Raw genomic sequence first — 18,247 nt, forward strand, 5'->3', positions numbered from 1 at the left:
GGGTCATAAGATTGAGAATTTAAATTTTTACATTAATATTTTGTGTAAATTATATGTATCTTGAATATAAGTAGACATATGTGGGTGCTCTGGGTCAGGATGCAAAATGCACTTCTTATGAGTGGTAGTTCAAACACTTAAAAGCTGTTGTTCAAAGGAGCATGAATAAGCTAAGCATGATTAGTGGATATATATGCCTAAAATATGTTGACAGGGAGCTGTAAATAAAATTTCCTCAAGAATTTAACTGTCACTTGGTGTGGTGGCACATGCCTGTAATCCTAGCAGCTCATGAGGAAGGAAGATGGTGAGTTCAAAGCCAGCCTCAGCTGCTTAGTGAGGTTCTAAGCAACTTATGAAGACCCTGTCTCAAAATAAAACATAAAAAGGGGTAGGGATGTGGTTCAATAGTTAAGCATCCATGAGTTCTATCCCTAGTATAAAAAAATAGAATTTATCTCTCTAAACACTAGCTAAAGCATCATTCTCTCCTTTTAATTTTACAGAAGTCTTATCATTAGTGTCTAAAGTTAAAAGAACATCTATTTAAAGATCACTTAAAAGCATTGACTTTTATTAAAATCAAAAGTCTAGTTTATGATATTAACTCTTGAGTAGAATGAAAACACAAAACACTGGCTCTTAGGGAAGTAGAGCTACAGAACCTAGCTACCATGTTTTCCTCATGTGTGAGCCAACCAGTAGTAGGGCACGGGCCAGGGACACTGGGAAGAGAGGAGCTGGGACAGGGAACCTGTCCTTTTAGGCAATAGGAGAGAATAAGGATACAGGGTGTTGTGATTTGGATATGAGATGTATACCAAAAGCTCCTGTGTTAATGCAGGAATGTTCAGATGTAAAGTGATTGGGTTATGAGAGGTATACCCTAATCACCCCAGTTGGAATGGACTAGGACTGGGTGGTGACCGTGGGCATTTGTGGTATGGCTAGATCAGATGGGTCACTGGGGATGAGCCCCTGGAGGGTACATCTTTCCTGTAGCCCTAGAGCTGACTCTGTCTCTCCTTCTTGATCCTGTCATGAGTTGAGCAGCCCTCCGCCACTGGACCCTTCTGCCATGATGTGCAGCCTCACATGGACCCAGAGAAGTTGGCTGTCTATGGACCAAGACCTCTGAAACTGTGAGCCCCAAATAAACTTTCCCTCCTCAAAGTTGTTCTTGTTGGGTATTTTGGTCATAGGTACACAAAGCTGACTAACACACAGGGTCAGAAGATGAAGGAAACATGACAATGGGATACACAAACTTAAATATCAGAGGCAACTGGGAAACATCTCTCTTAGAAATACTATCCATCCTCTCTTGAAAATGAATTCACCAACATCTCCTAGATTATAATCCTCAAACTCCTAGAGACTCCAAGATATTTAGTCACATATAAACTGTCGACTCTAAGTGGCCATTCAGGCTGTATGACTGACTGTAGATGTGAATTGGGAACTAACAGCCTGCCATCCTATCTCTCCAAGACAAATAAATCTTAGTCCCTTTATGCCTGTAAAACAGACAATAAATGATGATTTAATAGTAATGAATATTTAATAGCACTTTTCAAATGCACTTTTAACTAATTTCATCTTTTGAAGAACATGAAATAGGTTTATGATTTTTCTCAGAGAAAACTCAGAGGTGATATGACCCATACAAGTTCACAAACCCAGCAATTAGTGGAGCAAGAACTAAAACCTAAGTCTTTGCACTCTAAATCCTTTGCCCTTTGATTAAACTGACCTGCTTCTCCACTTGAGAGAGAACAGAGAAGAACCAAAATCAAAGACATACTTTGTTTATGTGATAGCTCTGCCCTTGGCCTGCCTTCGCCTTAAGAATACTAAGAATATCCTATAAACCTGTGGATATTGCTCTGGATTCTTTTATTTACGTACTTTCACAATAGATTGAAAAAATACTATATTTCATGGAGTGTAAGGTTCTACCAATTCTAAAAGGCATTATTTCATGTACTACTAAAAAACCAAAAAAAAAAAAAAACAAAAAAAAACAATCAATTAAACCATGACATAATGCATTCATGTCTCTTCCTAGAATTTCCTAGAATTTAATTACTAAAATATGTCTTTTACCTAGATGTTTTTTATCATATTCTTTCTGTACACACATGAAACTACAAACAAATAATTCTGTGAAGTTATTTCTAAAGTTCCTCATTTTCAGGGTCTAATTCTTTTGAATCATCATTGAAATTGGAGGTACTGTTGTCCATTTTTTCCCACTTATGTCCTCTTAAGAGGGTCCACTCATCAGCAAGCTTTGAGGATGAAACTTCTGAATTTTACCAGGAAAAAAAAAAACACAGAAGGATGTTTGCCAACAGTCACTCTAACCTGTAGTTTTGCTTCAAATAATCCTTTAGTGGTTTGTAGGTTTAAACATCAAGAGTTGTGTTTGTGTACATATGCCATCAGAAATATTAACATCTTCACATACATGCAGACGGTGGTATGTACCTTGCCTGGATGACTTTTGGGTGACACCAGTAACTGGAAGACATATCCTGGGTTCAGTGATGATAAATAGGAAGGGGAACAGTGTGTATTTTAGAAGTGATGAAATAAAATATTGTTCTTGTGTGTGTGTTTTTTTTTGTTTTGTTTTGTTTTTTTTGTTTTTGTTTTTTTTTTACTTTCTCTTTAAAAGAAATAGGAGGGATATGTGAATTAAGACACAACAAACCCAGTTCCTTCTAGGAAATCAAGCAAAATAAAACAAAATAAGATAAATAATATTCAAAATTATTTAATGAAGATAAGTTGAACCTAACAGTTAACATTTACTGAACACTTACAGAGTGAAAGACACTGTTTTACATTATTTCTAATTTTTACAACTCTCTATAAAATGCTTTGTAATTTTTACAGATCCCAGTACTGAAACTAAGAAGGAGCAAACAACTTGTCCATAATGCAGAGATAGCACATGTCAAACTCTTCATTCTAACCCAAGCAAGGCACTGCATGGCCTCAGCTATAAACCTCAGTTCTCTCTTCTTCTCCATCTGAGTTTCCTACTATTCATCTCTTTTGGAAACTGAGTTTTTCCTACTTCTTTCATTGCTTTCCCTCTCTTCTTTCTTTTATTTGCTTCACTCATCAAATACTTCACAGTGACCAACAAGATACATCAGTTCTCTGGAGACACTCTGTTGGAAATGTGAGTTGTCCTATTCTTTCCAGGAGTTATCCAAAAGCATCAGGGGAGGGAAGGCCTCCTTTCCATTACAGTAGCCATACTGAAGTTCAGCTCCTCAATTCCCCTGCAGGTGTAATTGAAGTAGCATCTCTCTGGTGTGCCATACAGAAGTGCTTTTGTACGCCTCACTGAGAAGGGATTTCCTTGCTGGAAAGAGGCATGGGAGTGGAAACAGATGTGTTGAGGGGAACTGCTCAGGAGCTGGGAATATTTCCCTGACAGGTCTTATTTTCCATGGTCGATCACAGGGCAGTGATGTGATTAAATAATATTCAAGGAGGTTTGTTTCAGCAATCTTGTTTTTTTGTCTCCAGACCCTATTTAGGTTGTTTTCTCTGCTTGAAATGCTAAGACCCTGAGCTCCTTCTGTGATGGTTCACATCACTACTTCCATGCCCAGCTAGAAATGATTACTCACTCTTCTCTTTACATCTCCTAAGAATCTTAGCTCCTTATGATATTACTTTCATGTGTAGCTGAATGATCTCAGAGCAGAAAGCATGCCTCCTTCGACCCTAGTATCCTCTGTGGCAGTGCTGTTCAACAGAAAGACAATTCAGACCACAGGTGTAAGGTGCATATGCAATTTAATAATTTTTAATAATCATATTAAAAATAAAAGAAAGCTGAAATTAATTTAATAAATTTTATTTAACCTAATACATCCAAAATATTGTCATTTCAAACTGTAATGATATTAAAAACTGTTCACGACTTTTTAAATATTCCTTTTTGAGAAGATCTTTGAAATCTCCTCTGTATTTTTCATTTATAGCACATCTTAACTCAGACTATCCCTATCTAACTGGCTGAATAGCACTTGTATCTTGGGCTACCACATTTGACAGCAGTTCTAGAGTTGCACACTGAAGCTTGCATAGGAGCTGGGGAAGTCACATTTTTATTGAATGGAAAAGATAATACAATAGAAAGATCAGCAAGGTGTGATGGCACTGTATATCATAGGAGAAAGAAGAGGGAATAGAACATAATTATAAAAATGGAGTGTTGGAGAACTGGCTCTAGTGTTCCACTAGTAGAAACCAAGGAATTGTTGGAAATAGGAAAATTCAAGGTACCAAAATAAATGGTTAGACATTTTATATCACTATCAAAATTATTCTGCAAGAAACAAATGTAAGCCTTTTAACAAAAGTGGGATGTTCTACTAGCACTACTGATACATAGATACTTGGATATCACAATGGTGATAACGATACAAGGACAAATACATGTACCTGCTCCTTGTTTTGCAGACACAAGCAATTACCAGGAACATGACAGACTGTCATCAAATAAAATGTCACAATCAAATTCACTGAATTATTTTAGTTCTTAATCTAGATAAATGCTACATGAATTTGACATTAATTTGTACTTAATGCATATAGTGAAACAGGCAAAACTAAATAAAATTATGACATTCGAATGTGTAACAAGGCTGCTCATTTTGCTTTTCTTGATCTAACAGATTAATCACTTGATAGAAATGAACCCTGTATATTCACTTAGTATTGCTTACCTAGCAATTACTAGTTTTCAACTGAATGCATTTAAATCACTTTAGCACAGTTCATGTTGTTATCAAAATGCACTCAAAAAAATCAAATAATAAGTGGAAATAAAGTAAGCACATAGAATTTCAAATTTACGGATTTTCAATAGGCAAGAATTTTTAAGGTTCTGAACTTCAGAAGCATTCATTTCACAAAGATTTGATTTTTGTTCAATGAAAAAAATAAGTAAATCTAAGAATTTTCTTCAAGCTTTAATAATAAAGAAAAGTAAAAAAAAAAAAAAAAAAGTAAAACATTCTTCTGATCTGCAATAGAGTCCCATTTATGTCATAACATCACACTGCTAAATTGCCACCACCCAAGCTAAGACACTGGAAGTGGTCTTTTATTCCTTCATGTACCTCATTTAATCAAATCTTAGGTTCTATCAAGTTAGATTCATATGTAGTTTTGAACCCTTCTGTGTCTTTACACTGCTTTAGTTCAAGCTTTCATTGGCTCTCGCAGGGTGCTACAATAACTTCCTAATTGATCTTTCTGTTCCTAAGTTTATCCCACAATACTACCATACTCATCAGTTTCCTGCTCGATAAAAGTCGTGCTCCTCAGTCTGACCACAAAGCCTCCCATGATGTGGTTTCTGCCCAGCACAGCTGTGTTTCTTTACTTTGCAACACTGGGTAACCCTCCTTTAACTTTGTATTAATTTGTGTTTCAAGATTGCAGCTGAAATTGGTTTCTCCTCTATCTTTCATATGCTACACATATACTAACTGTTCTGTACTATAATCATGTGCTTATGTATCTGTCTCTTCTACTGGTGTATACGCTTATTGAAGTCAGAGAAAACCATTAATTTTTTTTAGAAAAGAATCTAGTTACTTGCAGAGTATAGCATATGGCAGGACCTTGATAAGCAATACTCAGCAAATGTTTGCCAAAATGAATTATGTCTACGAACATGCCCAGAGTTGGATACAAAATTCCAAAGTTTAATACAGTATTCAGAAAACTAAAAACTTACTGTTTTTTTCTTTTGTAATTCCCTAGCTTAAGAATCTACCCCAATCTTAGATGAATCATGCTCTAATTTAGAAGTAGGTCAGAAATGAACTACCAAGAAGATTGTGGATGTACAATATACATCATTACTAAATTAAAAGTATACCTATCCACCGTCCATTACTGCATTGAGGAAAGGAAATACAGTCTCCTGTCACTCAGATTTGAAAATGGTACTGAAAATAAGGAAATTGAAGAGTATGTGAGAGCCTTTGCAAACTTCCACTAGAGTAAATATCTTTCTGTGTTTCCATCAAAATTAATGTGTTTTATAAACCACCAGAATGGTTGCCTTTTAACAAAATTTAACTTTGTCTTATACAAGTGTCCCCACATATATCCTTTTGGCTTTATATTTTTTAGGTATTTTGGGAAGACATGTTTATGCAAACTAATGGGCAGAAAGGTTTCCTTGGTATGTCTTACAAAGAGCTTTTCTTAGGTGCTATTTGAAAAGCAATATAGATCCTGTATTACTGAGTGAAAACAGAGCTTTCAAGGACTTGCTTAAAATTTAAAAACAGTAATTTGCCATCGCAGAATGGTGGGGCTGGAATGGGGGCAGAATTAGTATTATGGTCCATGTAAAAATGGCTAATTATATTTCTTGTCAAAATTATATACTGGTGAGAACCTCTATTGTCAAAATGGGTAATGATTGACTTCTCTTTGTCCTTAAACCACAATATGCTGAAGTGCTACCATTCTAACGTTTCCTAAGAGGATTTCTAACCAAGTATTTTGATTTTTAGCTCCTGAACATAAACTCCTCTATGAAAAATTAATAAGTGATACCTGCTAATTACTAAGGAAAAGAAAAAAGAACTTATTAGATTTAAATGAGAAAAAATAACCTTTAAATTCACTATGAGTTTATAGAATGTAAAAAGGAAATGAAGGATTGAACTATTTAGCACAAATTTATTCCTCCTAAATAATTCACAGTAAGTGCTACTACTAATCATTAGATTATAGTATTTAGATTGAAAATTATTTAGCTCCTGTATTTTTGTTTCATGGCATCTGTATTTATAAGGGCCTTCATAAACCCCAGTGATTCTTGGGGAATGTATAGTAATATGTGTATACATACAAACACATCTCTTTTAAAAAATAAATGAGAAGTAATTTGTCTAATTGGCTCTCACTGTCTCAAAAAAACAGTGTAATTTGTTAACCAAATTATTATACCATTGTGTGTTATATCTCTCATTAAATTGTATCCCATTTTAAAACAATAAAATTCTATCAAATATTTATTTTAATTACCATCTGTTGCCACATATCATTATTTCATTGGATTGAGATTTTAATATTCAAATACTGTTTCTGGCACAGGATAAGCACTGATCAGTGTATACCATAGCAATAAGAGCTAAGGAATACTTCCTTCTTAACCACTACCCAATGTATACAAATAGGGAATAAGTAGTGACTAAATGCATTTAATGGCTGCCCCAAGGTGCGACCACAACTACTCTGAGTAAACTGTATTTGTAACCTTAGCCTCTTTGGTCACTGTCATACATTATCCAGAGTTCTTCAAGCATTTCTTAAATCTCACCATAGTTTTGCAGTAATGAGCATAGTAAATATGTTTACTATCTAATGTAACTTCAGTTCATACCCTTTTCATTAGACCTTTGATCTCAAATTTGTATATTTGCAATTATTTCATTAGTCTTTATCAGTATCTGTTACAGATACAAGCACTGAATTTCCATCTTCAGCCTCATCATTAGGACAAGGAAATTAGGGCAGGAATAAAAGGGTTTTCTTTTTGGCTAATGGTTCCAGACACTGCATAGCAAAGTAGAAGCCATGAATGAAAGTCATGGGAATCTGAGCAGCATTTCAGTGCCCGAACCCAAGAGGTGACCAATACCGGGGAGCAGCAGCTCATAGTACAAGGGAAAAATTTGCTAAATTGTTCTAGGTTTGATTTATCATTCTGTCTTATACGGCCATGTGATTAGGGCAAGTCACTTCATTTTCCTGATTGTTTCTTTTATAAAATGAGGAAATCAAGCCATACTTCATAAGATTGCCATAGAAAGGTGCTCTAACATAATACTCGACACAAAGTATACTAATACAAGTACTAATGAAATGATGATGTTGATGATATTTGAATAAATAAATGCAGATTACAGTCATGGAAGAAAGTAATAAATAATATGCATATCTATCTTCAGAAATAATATTCTCTATCTTCCTTCTTCCTGTAAGTAAATCTCCTTGCCCTTCCAGTACCGAACTCCATTCAGTTTAACAGTGATCCAATAAAACAGCTGGTGGAAATGTTAAAGAAGAGAAGGAGTTCATTCCTTTGGAACTTGAAAAGTCACATTACTACACAAAGTGAATCAAAGGATAAGAATCAAAAATCAATATTGTGACATTTTTTTATTTACATATATAAATAGCCATGACCATGTGGTTTATGTTCAATATCACTGAGGCTGACATTGGTGGTGCAATATGGAAATTACGTGAGAAAATCTGTTGGTTCAAGGTATGAGAGAATTTTCCCAGGGAACTTAGGGAGAAAGCATCATAGGAGAAGGAATGCCAGGAGGAAACAAAATGGAACTTTGGTCAAATCTTTTTCCATTCTGTTACACAACCAACCACAGTGTTTCAAGCACCAAAAGCTGTTTTATGAAATAACAAATGTGAGAAATGCTGGGTTAAATTTCTTAACCTTGAGTCTTTTCAGAGTCTTTAAAATGCTAACATGCTCCGTGAAGACGATGCTTTCCAAAGTTACTCCATCACCAGGTAGTCATTTCACAGACACTGTTCACAATGCATGAAGTCGGTTTCAGGATTGCTGTTCTAGAAAATTCTTTATAATAAGAAGAAAGCAACAACTGCCTAAAGAACAATTTGCTAAAGGTGCTTATTAGAAACAGTGGTGAGCCCAGCTGTAGAACACTCAGCAGCAGACAGCAAAAGGCGTGTGCCTCCCTGGGGTTTGCATTTTATTCCCCTCTATCCATCTCTTCTGTTTCCCGCCCCCCCCCTCCAGTAACTAGAAGATAATTGACTGCAATTGTGATTTTGTGAGACCTCTATATGGATAAAGCACCTGTAGACGGACATGCATATGCACACATGTGTTATCCCATGAGAGATCCCATGAGACAGATTAGCAGGAATGCTGAGGAGGGGTTAAGAGTGGAGGTTTCAGGAGGGGCTGTATACACAGGAGTTCCTAAACACAAAGGACCTCATGGAAAGTTCCAGCTGATGTCAGGGCTGCTGTACCCTGACTTGTTCACTTGCCCTTCAACAGGGCGTTTTACAAGACACGTGTTACAACAGCAATCCTGTGGCTCCCCTGGCAGCGGTATCCTAAACACAACAGCTGACAGTAGGAAGAGGCAGCCAAAGCTCACAGAGGCTGGGTGGGATTTCCCAAATTCTTCAGTTCTCATTTCCTCCAAAGAAAATGAAGAGATAAAAAAGAATAGTTTCTTTAAAAAAGATTTTAAGGGTATGGTGGGTGGCTGAATTATTATGATACACCTTCAGAGTATAAAAATTACAGGTAATTTTCTCTTTTCTAAAAGGTGATTATGATAATAGAGCTCTGCTCTTAGGAGACTAAAAGCTCTTTCTCCACAAAAAGTGCAAGCAAAGACTCTTAAAAATGACAACTGTCAAAACAATAAATCTGAAACAAACATGCCAAAGGATCCTGAGTCACTCACTCAGAAGCCAACTCTGTCAGCGAGTAAGGGACACCTGGCTGTGCAGACATGCATGTGCTGGGCAGGACGGACAGGCTGTTCTCCTCACTGCATGCACATGAATGGGGACAGCAGGAAACAGCAGCTGAGGTAAAAACAGGAGACACAGCACTTCATTATGCAGCCCTTCTGTGTCCCCACCTGTTTGTTCTCTCAGGGAGCTGGATGTTCTTTACCCATTTATAGATTCCGAAACAGTGACAGATGAGACTCAGCACCATGCAGTATGAACCCAAGCAATCCTGATTTCTAGTTTCTTAGAAATTCACTATGCTCTTTTTTAACTGACCTTGAGAGCATGACTATAATTTCTCAAAACTTCAGTTTATGGCTCCAGGTCATGTGATTTTAATTATATTAATATGCCATCACTTACCTTCTTAGGTAAACTAATTTAATTATCTTTCAGCCACTGTTCTCCAAGCCATGGGTCTTAAAATTACTTTAGGGAGTTTTGTACAGCATTGTTTAATTAAATAGAGCAGACCAGAATGGAATAACAGAGCACAGTATGGAATAGAAAATATCAGACTGCATTGTTCTTCGTAAGGTTAGCTATCATTTTATAAACTTTTGTCTCCATATGCCCAGTAGAATTAGATATACTTTCCTTTCTTATTGTTGTTTATAAGAATAAAATATTTGAAATGCATTGTTTTAGGTGATAGTCGGGTATCAAGAATTCCTTTGCTCTGTGGAATCAGTCAGGTTTTGTGCCTCAAGACAATGTATCAGATCCTCTTGCTAAGCTACTTTGCAGTTCTTGGGCCCACCTCTGAATTCAGATGTAGCTGTTGGATAGTTCCAGGAAGCTTTTAGACTCTCTTGGCATTTATAACCTCTTGACCTGTTCATGCCTCTTTTATAATTTTTATTTTATTTTTATTAGCAAATAATTTTACTGTACCTATTTATGGGATACAATGTGATGTTTCAATATATGCATACATTTTGGAATGACTGAATCAGGTTAATTAGCATATCCATCCCTCAAATATGGATCATTTCTTTGTGGTAAGAAAATTATAAATCCTTTCTTATAGCTATTTAAAAATACACAATACATTATTAACTATTGTCATCATGTCATGTAATAGAACTTTTTTCTCCTATCTAACTGAAACTACATACCCATTAACATCTCTTCTTTTCCTGTCCACTTCCACACGCCAGTCCTGGTAATAGCCATTCTACTCTCTACTCTTTGAGTTAGAACTGTTTTAGATTCCATACATAAGTAAATCACTTAGTACTGTTTCTCTGTGACTTGCTTCTTCATTTCATGTGTTTTGTAGGTTTATCCATGCTATCTCAAAAAGAAAGAATTTCCTGGTTTTTAAGGGCTAAAGAGTATTCCATTGTATATACATAATACATTATTTTAATGTATTCATCTACTCTTAGACAGTTAGGTTGCTTCAATGTAATATTTTTAATATTGAATATAATATACCAAATATTTTGGTTATTCAACAAAGGTGCCAAGAACACAGCATGGGAAAACAACCGTTAATAAACAGGGGTGGGAAAACTTAGAAGAGAAATGTAGAAGGATGGAAATGGTTTCTTTAATATCACCCCCTTTTACAGGAATCAACAAGAAATAGATTAAAGATTTAAACATAAGACCTGAAACTATAAAACTTATAGAAGAAAACATTAGAGGAAAGTACTATGACATTGGCTGGGCAGTAATTTTTTGGATATGACTCCAAATGGACAGACAAAAAACACAAAGAAATAAATGGTATTGCATCAAACTAAAAGGTTCTGCACGGCAAAGGAAGCAATTAATACAGTAAGGAGACGACCCACAGAGTGGGAGAAAATATTTCCAAATCATGCATTAGATAAAGTACTAATATCCAGAATATACAGGGAACTCAAAAACTACTCAGTTACAAGAAAACAAATAAGCCTATTTAAAACTAGGCAAGGTACTTGAGTAGAGAGCCCTCAGAGGAAGATATATAAATGACCAACAGATAAATGAAAAATGCTTAACATTTTTAATCAGCAGACAAATGCAAATTAAAACCAGAATGAGTTTTGGCAAGAAGGTTGAGAAAAGAGAATACACTGTTGACAGCACTTAAATTAGTGCAGACATTTTGGAAAAAAGTATGGAGTTTCCTCAAAAAACTAAAAATAGAATTACCACATCATCCACATTACTGGTTAAACACCCAAAGGAATGAAAATCAGCATATTGAAGGGATATCTGCATTCTCATGTTCACTGAGCATTATTCACAATAACCAAGATATCAAGGGAAAGAAGAGGCACTAGGGAATAAAATCAATAAATTATGCTATGTGCATACATGAATATATCACAATGAATCCTACTTTTATGTATAATAATAATGCACCAATTCAAAAAGCAGAAGGGAGACCAATGAAGTAGAGAAAGGGGATCAGGGAGAGGAGAAATACTGGGGAATCAAACAGCAAATTTACATTATGTGCATTTATGAAGATGTCATAATTAACCCCACTATTATGCATAATTACAATTCATAATAAAAAAATGTAGCAGTAATAAAAAGGTTATCACCCATGACTTTTACTTTCATTTGATGTTTCCCTAATGCTGCAGAACCTACTGAGGTAAGTCATCACAGCCTGGAAGTACTGCCTGGAATCCACATGTCTCATTTGATTAGTACAAATCAAATATTTCATTCTTATTAGTATCCATTTATAGTGCTATGTGATTGATTTCATTTACGATAGCGTTGTTTTTTATTTTTATACAATTTTAATTTATACTAACCACCCCACAACCAAGGCATTTTCCCAGTCTAGTGGTTTTAGCAGCATAGTTGATGTAGAACATTTTCTATATTTTATATTAAATAAGATCTTCATCAGAAATGCAGTTTCCTTTTTTTTCTCCTTATATTTCTTTCTTTTCTCTTGGGAAATCTTTTCAAGGTGTCCTTGAATTATGAGAATAGAAACACACTTGATAGGTCCTACTTGTCAATCAAATTGACAGCTATGAAATAAAATCAGTCATTCTGCTAAAGTATAACTTTAAAAGATGAATTTTTAGCTCAGCACTTTAATCCTATGAGTGCTTCTTAAATGAAAAGATGATGCCTGATTAATACTGTCTATGTGCCATTGCATATTAATTCACATGTCTAATTTTTAAGGATACTATCTTAAAAGGATAAGGTTGTTATGTAAAATATATGACTAGTTCAACTATTGGTAGTTATACTTTTCTATTTAGCACTGTAAAGGGTTGATAATGACAATGCTAATAACTGGTTAATGGCAGAAATAGCTAATTATTCAAACTTTGGAAACTTAAGTGAATTTTGCAAGTAGTCCCTTAGATTTAAGATATTGCAATGTACATATACCAAAAAGAAAAATCTACTCTGTTTCTAGAGTCTTGTCAGCTAAGGCAGTAAAAGATGGACAGCAGAATGAGAACTCATCTATTTAATTAAACCCAGCTTATGAAAACTTGACTGGTTTTATTGTCCTATGGCAATCATCATGATACAATTATTAGACCATATCACATTCTCTTTTCTTTTAGTGCTTCCCTTCTTGGGATTTGACACAAGACCTGGTTTTCTATATGTCTGACCACTGACATGAATATTATTATACTATAATCCAGAGTCCTAAGCTATGGTTATTAATAGACCACATGTAGATACTGGCAAGTATTTTCTGATTTATTTTTTAAAATGAACTTCCATCTTTTAAATTTAAAATATGAAGTCAATATTATACTATCAAATAAGCTATCAAATAGGCTTATTCGTAGAAGTAAATTATAGAATAAATTGATTTTCTATATCTTTTTAATGTCTGGTAACTAGCACAGAGTCGTATCTTTAAAATATTTTAGATGGAAAAAACAATGTATGAAAAAAATGAACAAAGAAAGAATATGGGTACACGGAGACATCATTTTTCTTCTTGTTGGATCCAACATTCTGCATTAGTGTATCAGTTTTCATTTACTTAACCAACATCAATAAATTGCTGACACTACAATATACAAAGATAGGAAGGACAAGACCTCAGACCTGAATGTTTTTAAAGTCTAATATATAAAAACACAAAAATTTATACAATTTGTTTACCAATGATTAATTATAACAAATCTTATTAATCTCCTAAAGTAGTAAATAATTACTATTAAAGAGAATGTGACTATTGAGGATGACTTCAAAGGATTTGACCTGGGCCAAATACAGTAAAGAACAAGTAAAGAAACAAAAGCAAGATAAATGTAGCAAGCAAAACAGTAATAACATACCTAAAATAAAGACACAGTAACATGCAGGAAAGATTTATTTAATAGGATATAGATTTGAGAAACTACCTTTGAAACAAATTAAAGGTACTGATTAGGATTTAGTCTTTATTTCACAGACAACAGAGAGCCAACAGAATGACTGGTTTTTGTGTCTGACCATATGTGGAAAAGCAGAATGTGATATAGTTAGAGGGGGAAGCTTTCAAAGAATATGAAGATTTTGTATTGGTAAAAGAGGAAATTTTGTTGATAAACTGGACCAGTGGAAAGAGAAAAGTGGAAGAGGTAAAGAGAAAAACATTTGAAAAGAAGAACAATGTTGGGAAGGGACATGGAAAAAAGTTGAGATCATTCATATTGATGTCTTCTATTATTAATTTAATTAGCAAAGAAAGAGACTGCTGAGAATAAAAGTAGCAATGTTAAGAGGTGAAAACCCCCCATTATATGTCTTCATCCGCTTATCAGCGAGATCATTCGTCCTTTAGTTTTTTGAGATTGGTTTATCTCACTTAGCATGATATTCTCCAATTTCATCCATTTGCCTGCAAATGCCATAATTTTATCATTCTTCATGGTGGAGTAATATTCCATTGTATATATATGCCACAGGACATATAATGGGGGGGTAGGAGGGGTTAGCATTAGGGTTAGGGTTAGGTTTAGGGTTAGGGATAAGGAGGGTGGTAAGAATGGAGGAAGGAAGGACTGTATAGAGGGAAAAGCAGGGTGGGAAGGGTGGGGGGAAGGGAAAAAAATAACAGAATGAACCAAACAATATTGCCCTATGTAAATTTATGATTTTTAATTAAAAAAAAAAAGAGGTGAAAATCATTTGCAGCAATCACAGGTGGGGGACACCAATACAAGATTCTTGCAGATTTAGTGTTCAGTTGAATTAAAATGGTATGCATTTGTAATGAATATTTAATGACTATTATTCTGTAATTTTCTCCAATAGTACACATCAATTGTAGAGTGATAATTTTTAACCTGTAGTCCAGTATGATGGAAGATAAAGAACAGTAAAACCTGAGTCCAGGTAGGAGCAATGTTGAGATAGCAGGCAATGGGATCCTGGCTACAGAAGGTGTTAGAGTTTGGATTGTGCCTGGCTCCCTCCTTCCTAATTCATAGTTGAATTCCTAGTCTCTAATATCTCAGAATGCAACCTTATCTGGAAACAGGATCACTGCAGATGTGCTTTAAATTAATATGAACTCCAACTAGAGTATGGAGGACCCATAAAACAATATGACTGGTGTCCTTATAAAAAGAACAACTTTGGACACAGAGGCACATGCACACAGGGAGGTGCCCTGTAGATTTCAGCAATGCTGCTACAAGCCAAGAATTACCAGACTCTGGAAGAGAGACCTGGAACAGAGCTTTCCCTGGTATCTTCGAAGTCAGCTCAGGGCTGCCCACACTTTGATATCAGATTTCCAACCTCCAGAACTGTGAGATAAATTCCTGTTGTTCTAAGATACCCAGTTTGTGAGCCTTCATTATGGGAGCCATAGTAAACTGAAAGAGAAGAAAAACAGCCGAGATGAATGGAAAGCCTAGGAATGGATAACTGGACATCGCAGTGATCAGTGAGGAAATGAGACAAGAACCAATGGCTGTGATTAGGCAAGGATGTTTGGAGTTGAGAGTCTAGAGTGGAAATGGTTCTAAGCTGGTGTGAGTCCAGAAGCAGGGCTTTGTGTGGATTTCTGAGGTACTCTGCTTTTCAAGGAATGGTTATGACATGCTAAAATAGATATATATATAAATAGAAATATAAAATAGAAATATTTATATGAATGTAGATTTTTTTGTCATATTTTTTCCATATGTAAATAGTGTTTATATCCTGATAGTTGTATGTAGTATATAAACTAATCTTATACTTATTTCTTTGACATATTTCAAGATGGTAACAAATAAAAGAAATGAGGGAAAATTTTCATAAGTGAAGATGCACTATTATGTTCAAACCTCTACTTTTTTAAAAATGAATATGTTGTGAGGATGGGATGAGACAGAAGAGGCCATGGGAATTTAGAAGGTACGTGTTTGTTGTTTTTACCCCTTTTACAAACCAGAAATAACTGGTTCAGAAGGTCAATAGGAGATGTTCGGATGTATCAAACTATAAATGTTTTATTAGCCAAAGGAATCATTTGATTGACAATATGTCAATGTTCTACATTAAAAGGGGAGAAAATCTGTTTGGCAACTTTGGTTGCCTCATATTCATGAGGAGAGGCTCCTGCAAAAGGAAGACTAAATCTGAAGAGAAAAATTAATAGTTTTTAATTGAATTAAAATGAAACAATAAAAGTGGTAATACTCTAGTAATAGAAAAATGACACTAAGAAAAAATAATTGACCCTTCTACCACAGATCTGTGTAACGTCTCCACCTTTTTCATACGATCTCAAAACACCCTTCCAGCCAATACTTCTTCTGTCATAATGAATTGCTGCTGGAGAAACAGCAACAATAACAAAATCTATAAGATGGTTCCTCCCTCTCCTGGCTAGATTTATCTTCTTCATTAGCTTCCTTGGTAAATTTCAGATGTTCAAGTCCCACTGATATCCAGTTATACAACCTGGATAAAATCAAACACTCTTGTTAAATATTTTTTATTGCATGTGGATAGGGAGTTGTCCCCTAAATTTTCGACTGTTTAAAATCTTATCATTTTTTTTCTTTTTTTATTGTAAACAAATGGGATACATGTTGTTTCTCTGTTTGTACATGGCGTAAAGGCATACCATTTGTGTAATCATAAATTTACATAGAGTAATGTTGTTTGATTCATTCTGTTATTTTCCCTTCCCCCCACCCCTCCCACCCCTCTTTACCCTCTATACAGTACTTCCTTCCTCCATACTTGCCCCCCTCCCTAACCCTAACTCTAACCCTAACACTAACCCCTCCCACCCCCCATTATTTGTCATCATTCACTTATTAGTGATATCATTCGTCCTTTGGTTTTTTGAGATTGGCTTATCTCACTTAGCATGATATTCTCCAATTTCATCCATTTGCCTGCAAATGCCATAATTTTATCATTCTTTATGGCTGAGTAATATTCCATTGTATATATATACCACAGTTTCTTTATCCACTCATCAATTGAAGGACATCTAGGTTGGTTCCACAATCTGGCTATTGTGAATTGAGCAGCTATGAACATTGATGTGGCTGTATCTCTGTAGTATGCTGATTTTAAGTCCTTTGGATATAGGCCAAGGAGTGGGATAGCTGGGTCAAATGGTGGTTCCATTCCAAGTTTTCTAAGGAATCTCCACACTGCTTTCCAGAGTGGCTGCACTAATTTGCAGCCCCACCAGCAATGTATGAGTGTACCTTTCTCCCCACATCCTCACCAACACCTGTTGTTGCTTGTATTCTTGATAATCGCCATTCTAATTGGGGTGAGATGGAATCTTAGGGTGGTTTTGATTTGCATTTCTCTTATTACTAGAGATGTTGAACATTTTTCCATATGTTTGTTGATTGCTTGTACATCTTCTTCTGTGAAGTGTCTATTCATTTTCTTAGCCCATTTGTGATTGGATTATTTGCATTCTTGGTGTAGAGTTTTTGAGTTCTTTATGGATTCTGGAGATTAGTGCTATCATTACCAATTGTCATTCACAACTGAATTTCCTTAGCTGCTGTATTATTATCCTTTTGTAAATTAACTCTGGTTCAGTTCTGGTTAAGCTAATCCAAAAGAAAAGAAGAAAGGTTATATTGACCCCAGTTCAGTAAAGCAAACAACTGAATTTATGATTATAACAGGTTATTATGGTTTTTCAGACAGCAGTAGCAAATCAGAAAACATCTGGAAGATTCAGGCAAATGTATTTGGCTCTAAAATCTGGCATGAACTGGCTATCCAAATAATGCCATAGAATTGGATAGATACATTTGCCTGAAGTAATTTTTTTTTAATCAAAATACCAATCCACTTGAAAACACTGATAAATTTCCTGATTTAAATAGGGATTAGTCATTTTCGAGCAAATATTTGAAGGCACAAACAGCCCTTGAAGTACAAACCTGAAAAGGAAGTTTTGGCAGGGTGGTCATGCTTAGACTTCTGACAGACTATATATTTAAAAATATGGTAGATTCTTTCCTGGGCATGCCTTTTTAACCATAATATGAGAATCTTCATAAGTGAGTTTGAAAGAAAACAAAATTACAGACAATAACATTTGGATATAACTTGCTACCATAACATAGCTAAATAGAAGAGTGATTTTAACAAGATGCTCTATTGCATAGAGTATGGACATCATTTTGTATGACAACCTCATAATACATGTTCACAATACTCGTATGATGAGTCAGTTCCACTTCATTGCATTATACTTTTGTAGCAAAGT

The 18,247-nt window shown here is 35.1% G+C and overlaps 1 protein-coding gene across 1 annotated transcript in view; it reads right to left on the minus strand.

Annotated features, from left to right (window-relative positions):
• GUCY1A2 (guanylate cyclase 1 soluble subunit alpha 2) overlaps window positions 1-18,247 on the minus strand; it is a 302,312-nt gene that overhangs the window by 52,157 nt on the left and 231,908 nt on the right. The window lies entirely within an intron of this gene.

The sequence above is a fragment of the Sciurus vulgaris genome (assembly GCF_902686455.1).
Source record: "Sciurus vulgaris genome assembly, chromosome: 11".
In the NCBI taxonomy this organism is placed as follows: domain Eukaryota; kingdom Metazoa; phylum Chordata; class Mammalia; order Rodentia; family Sciuridae; genus Sciurus; species Sciurus vulgaris.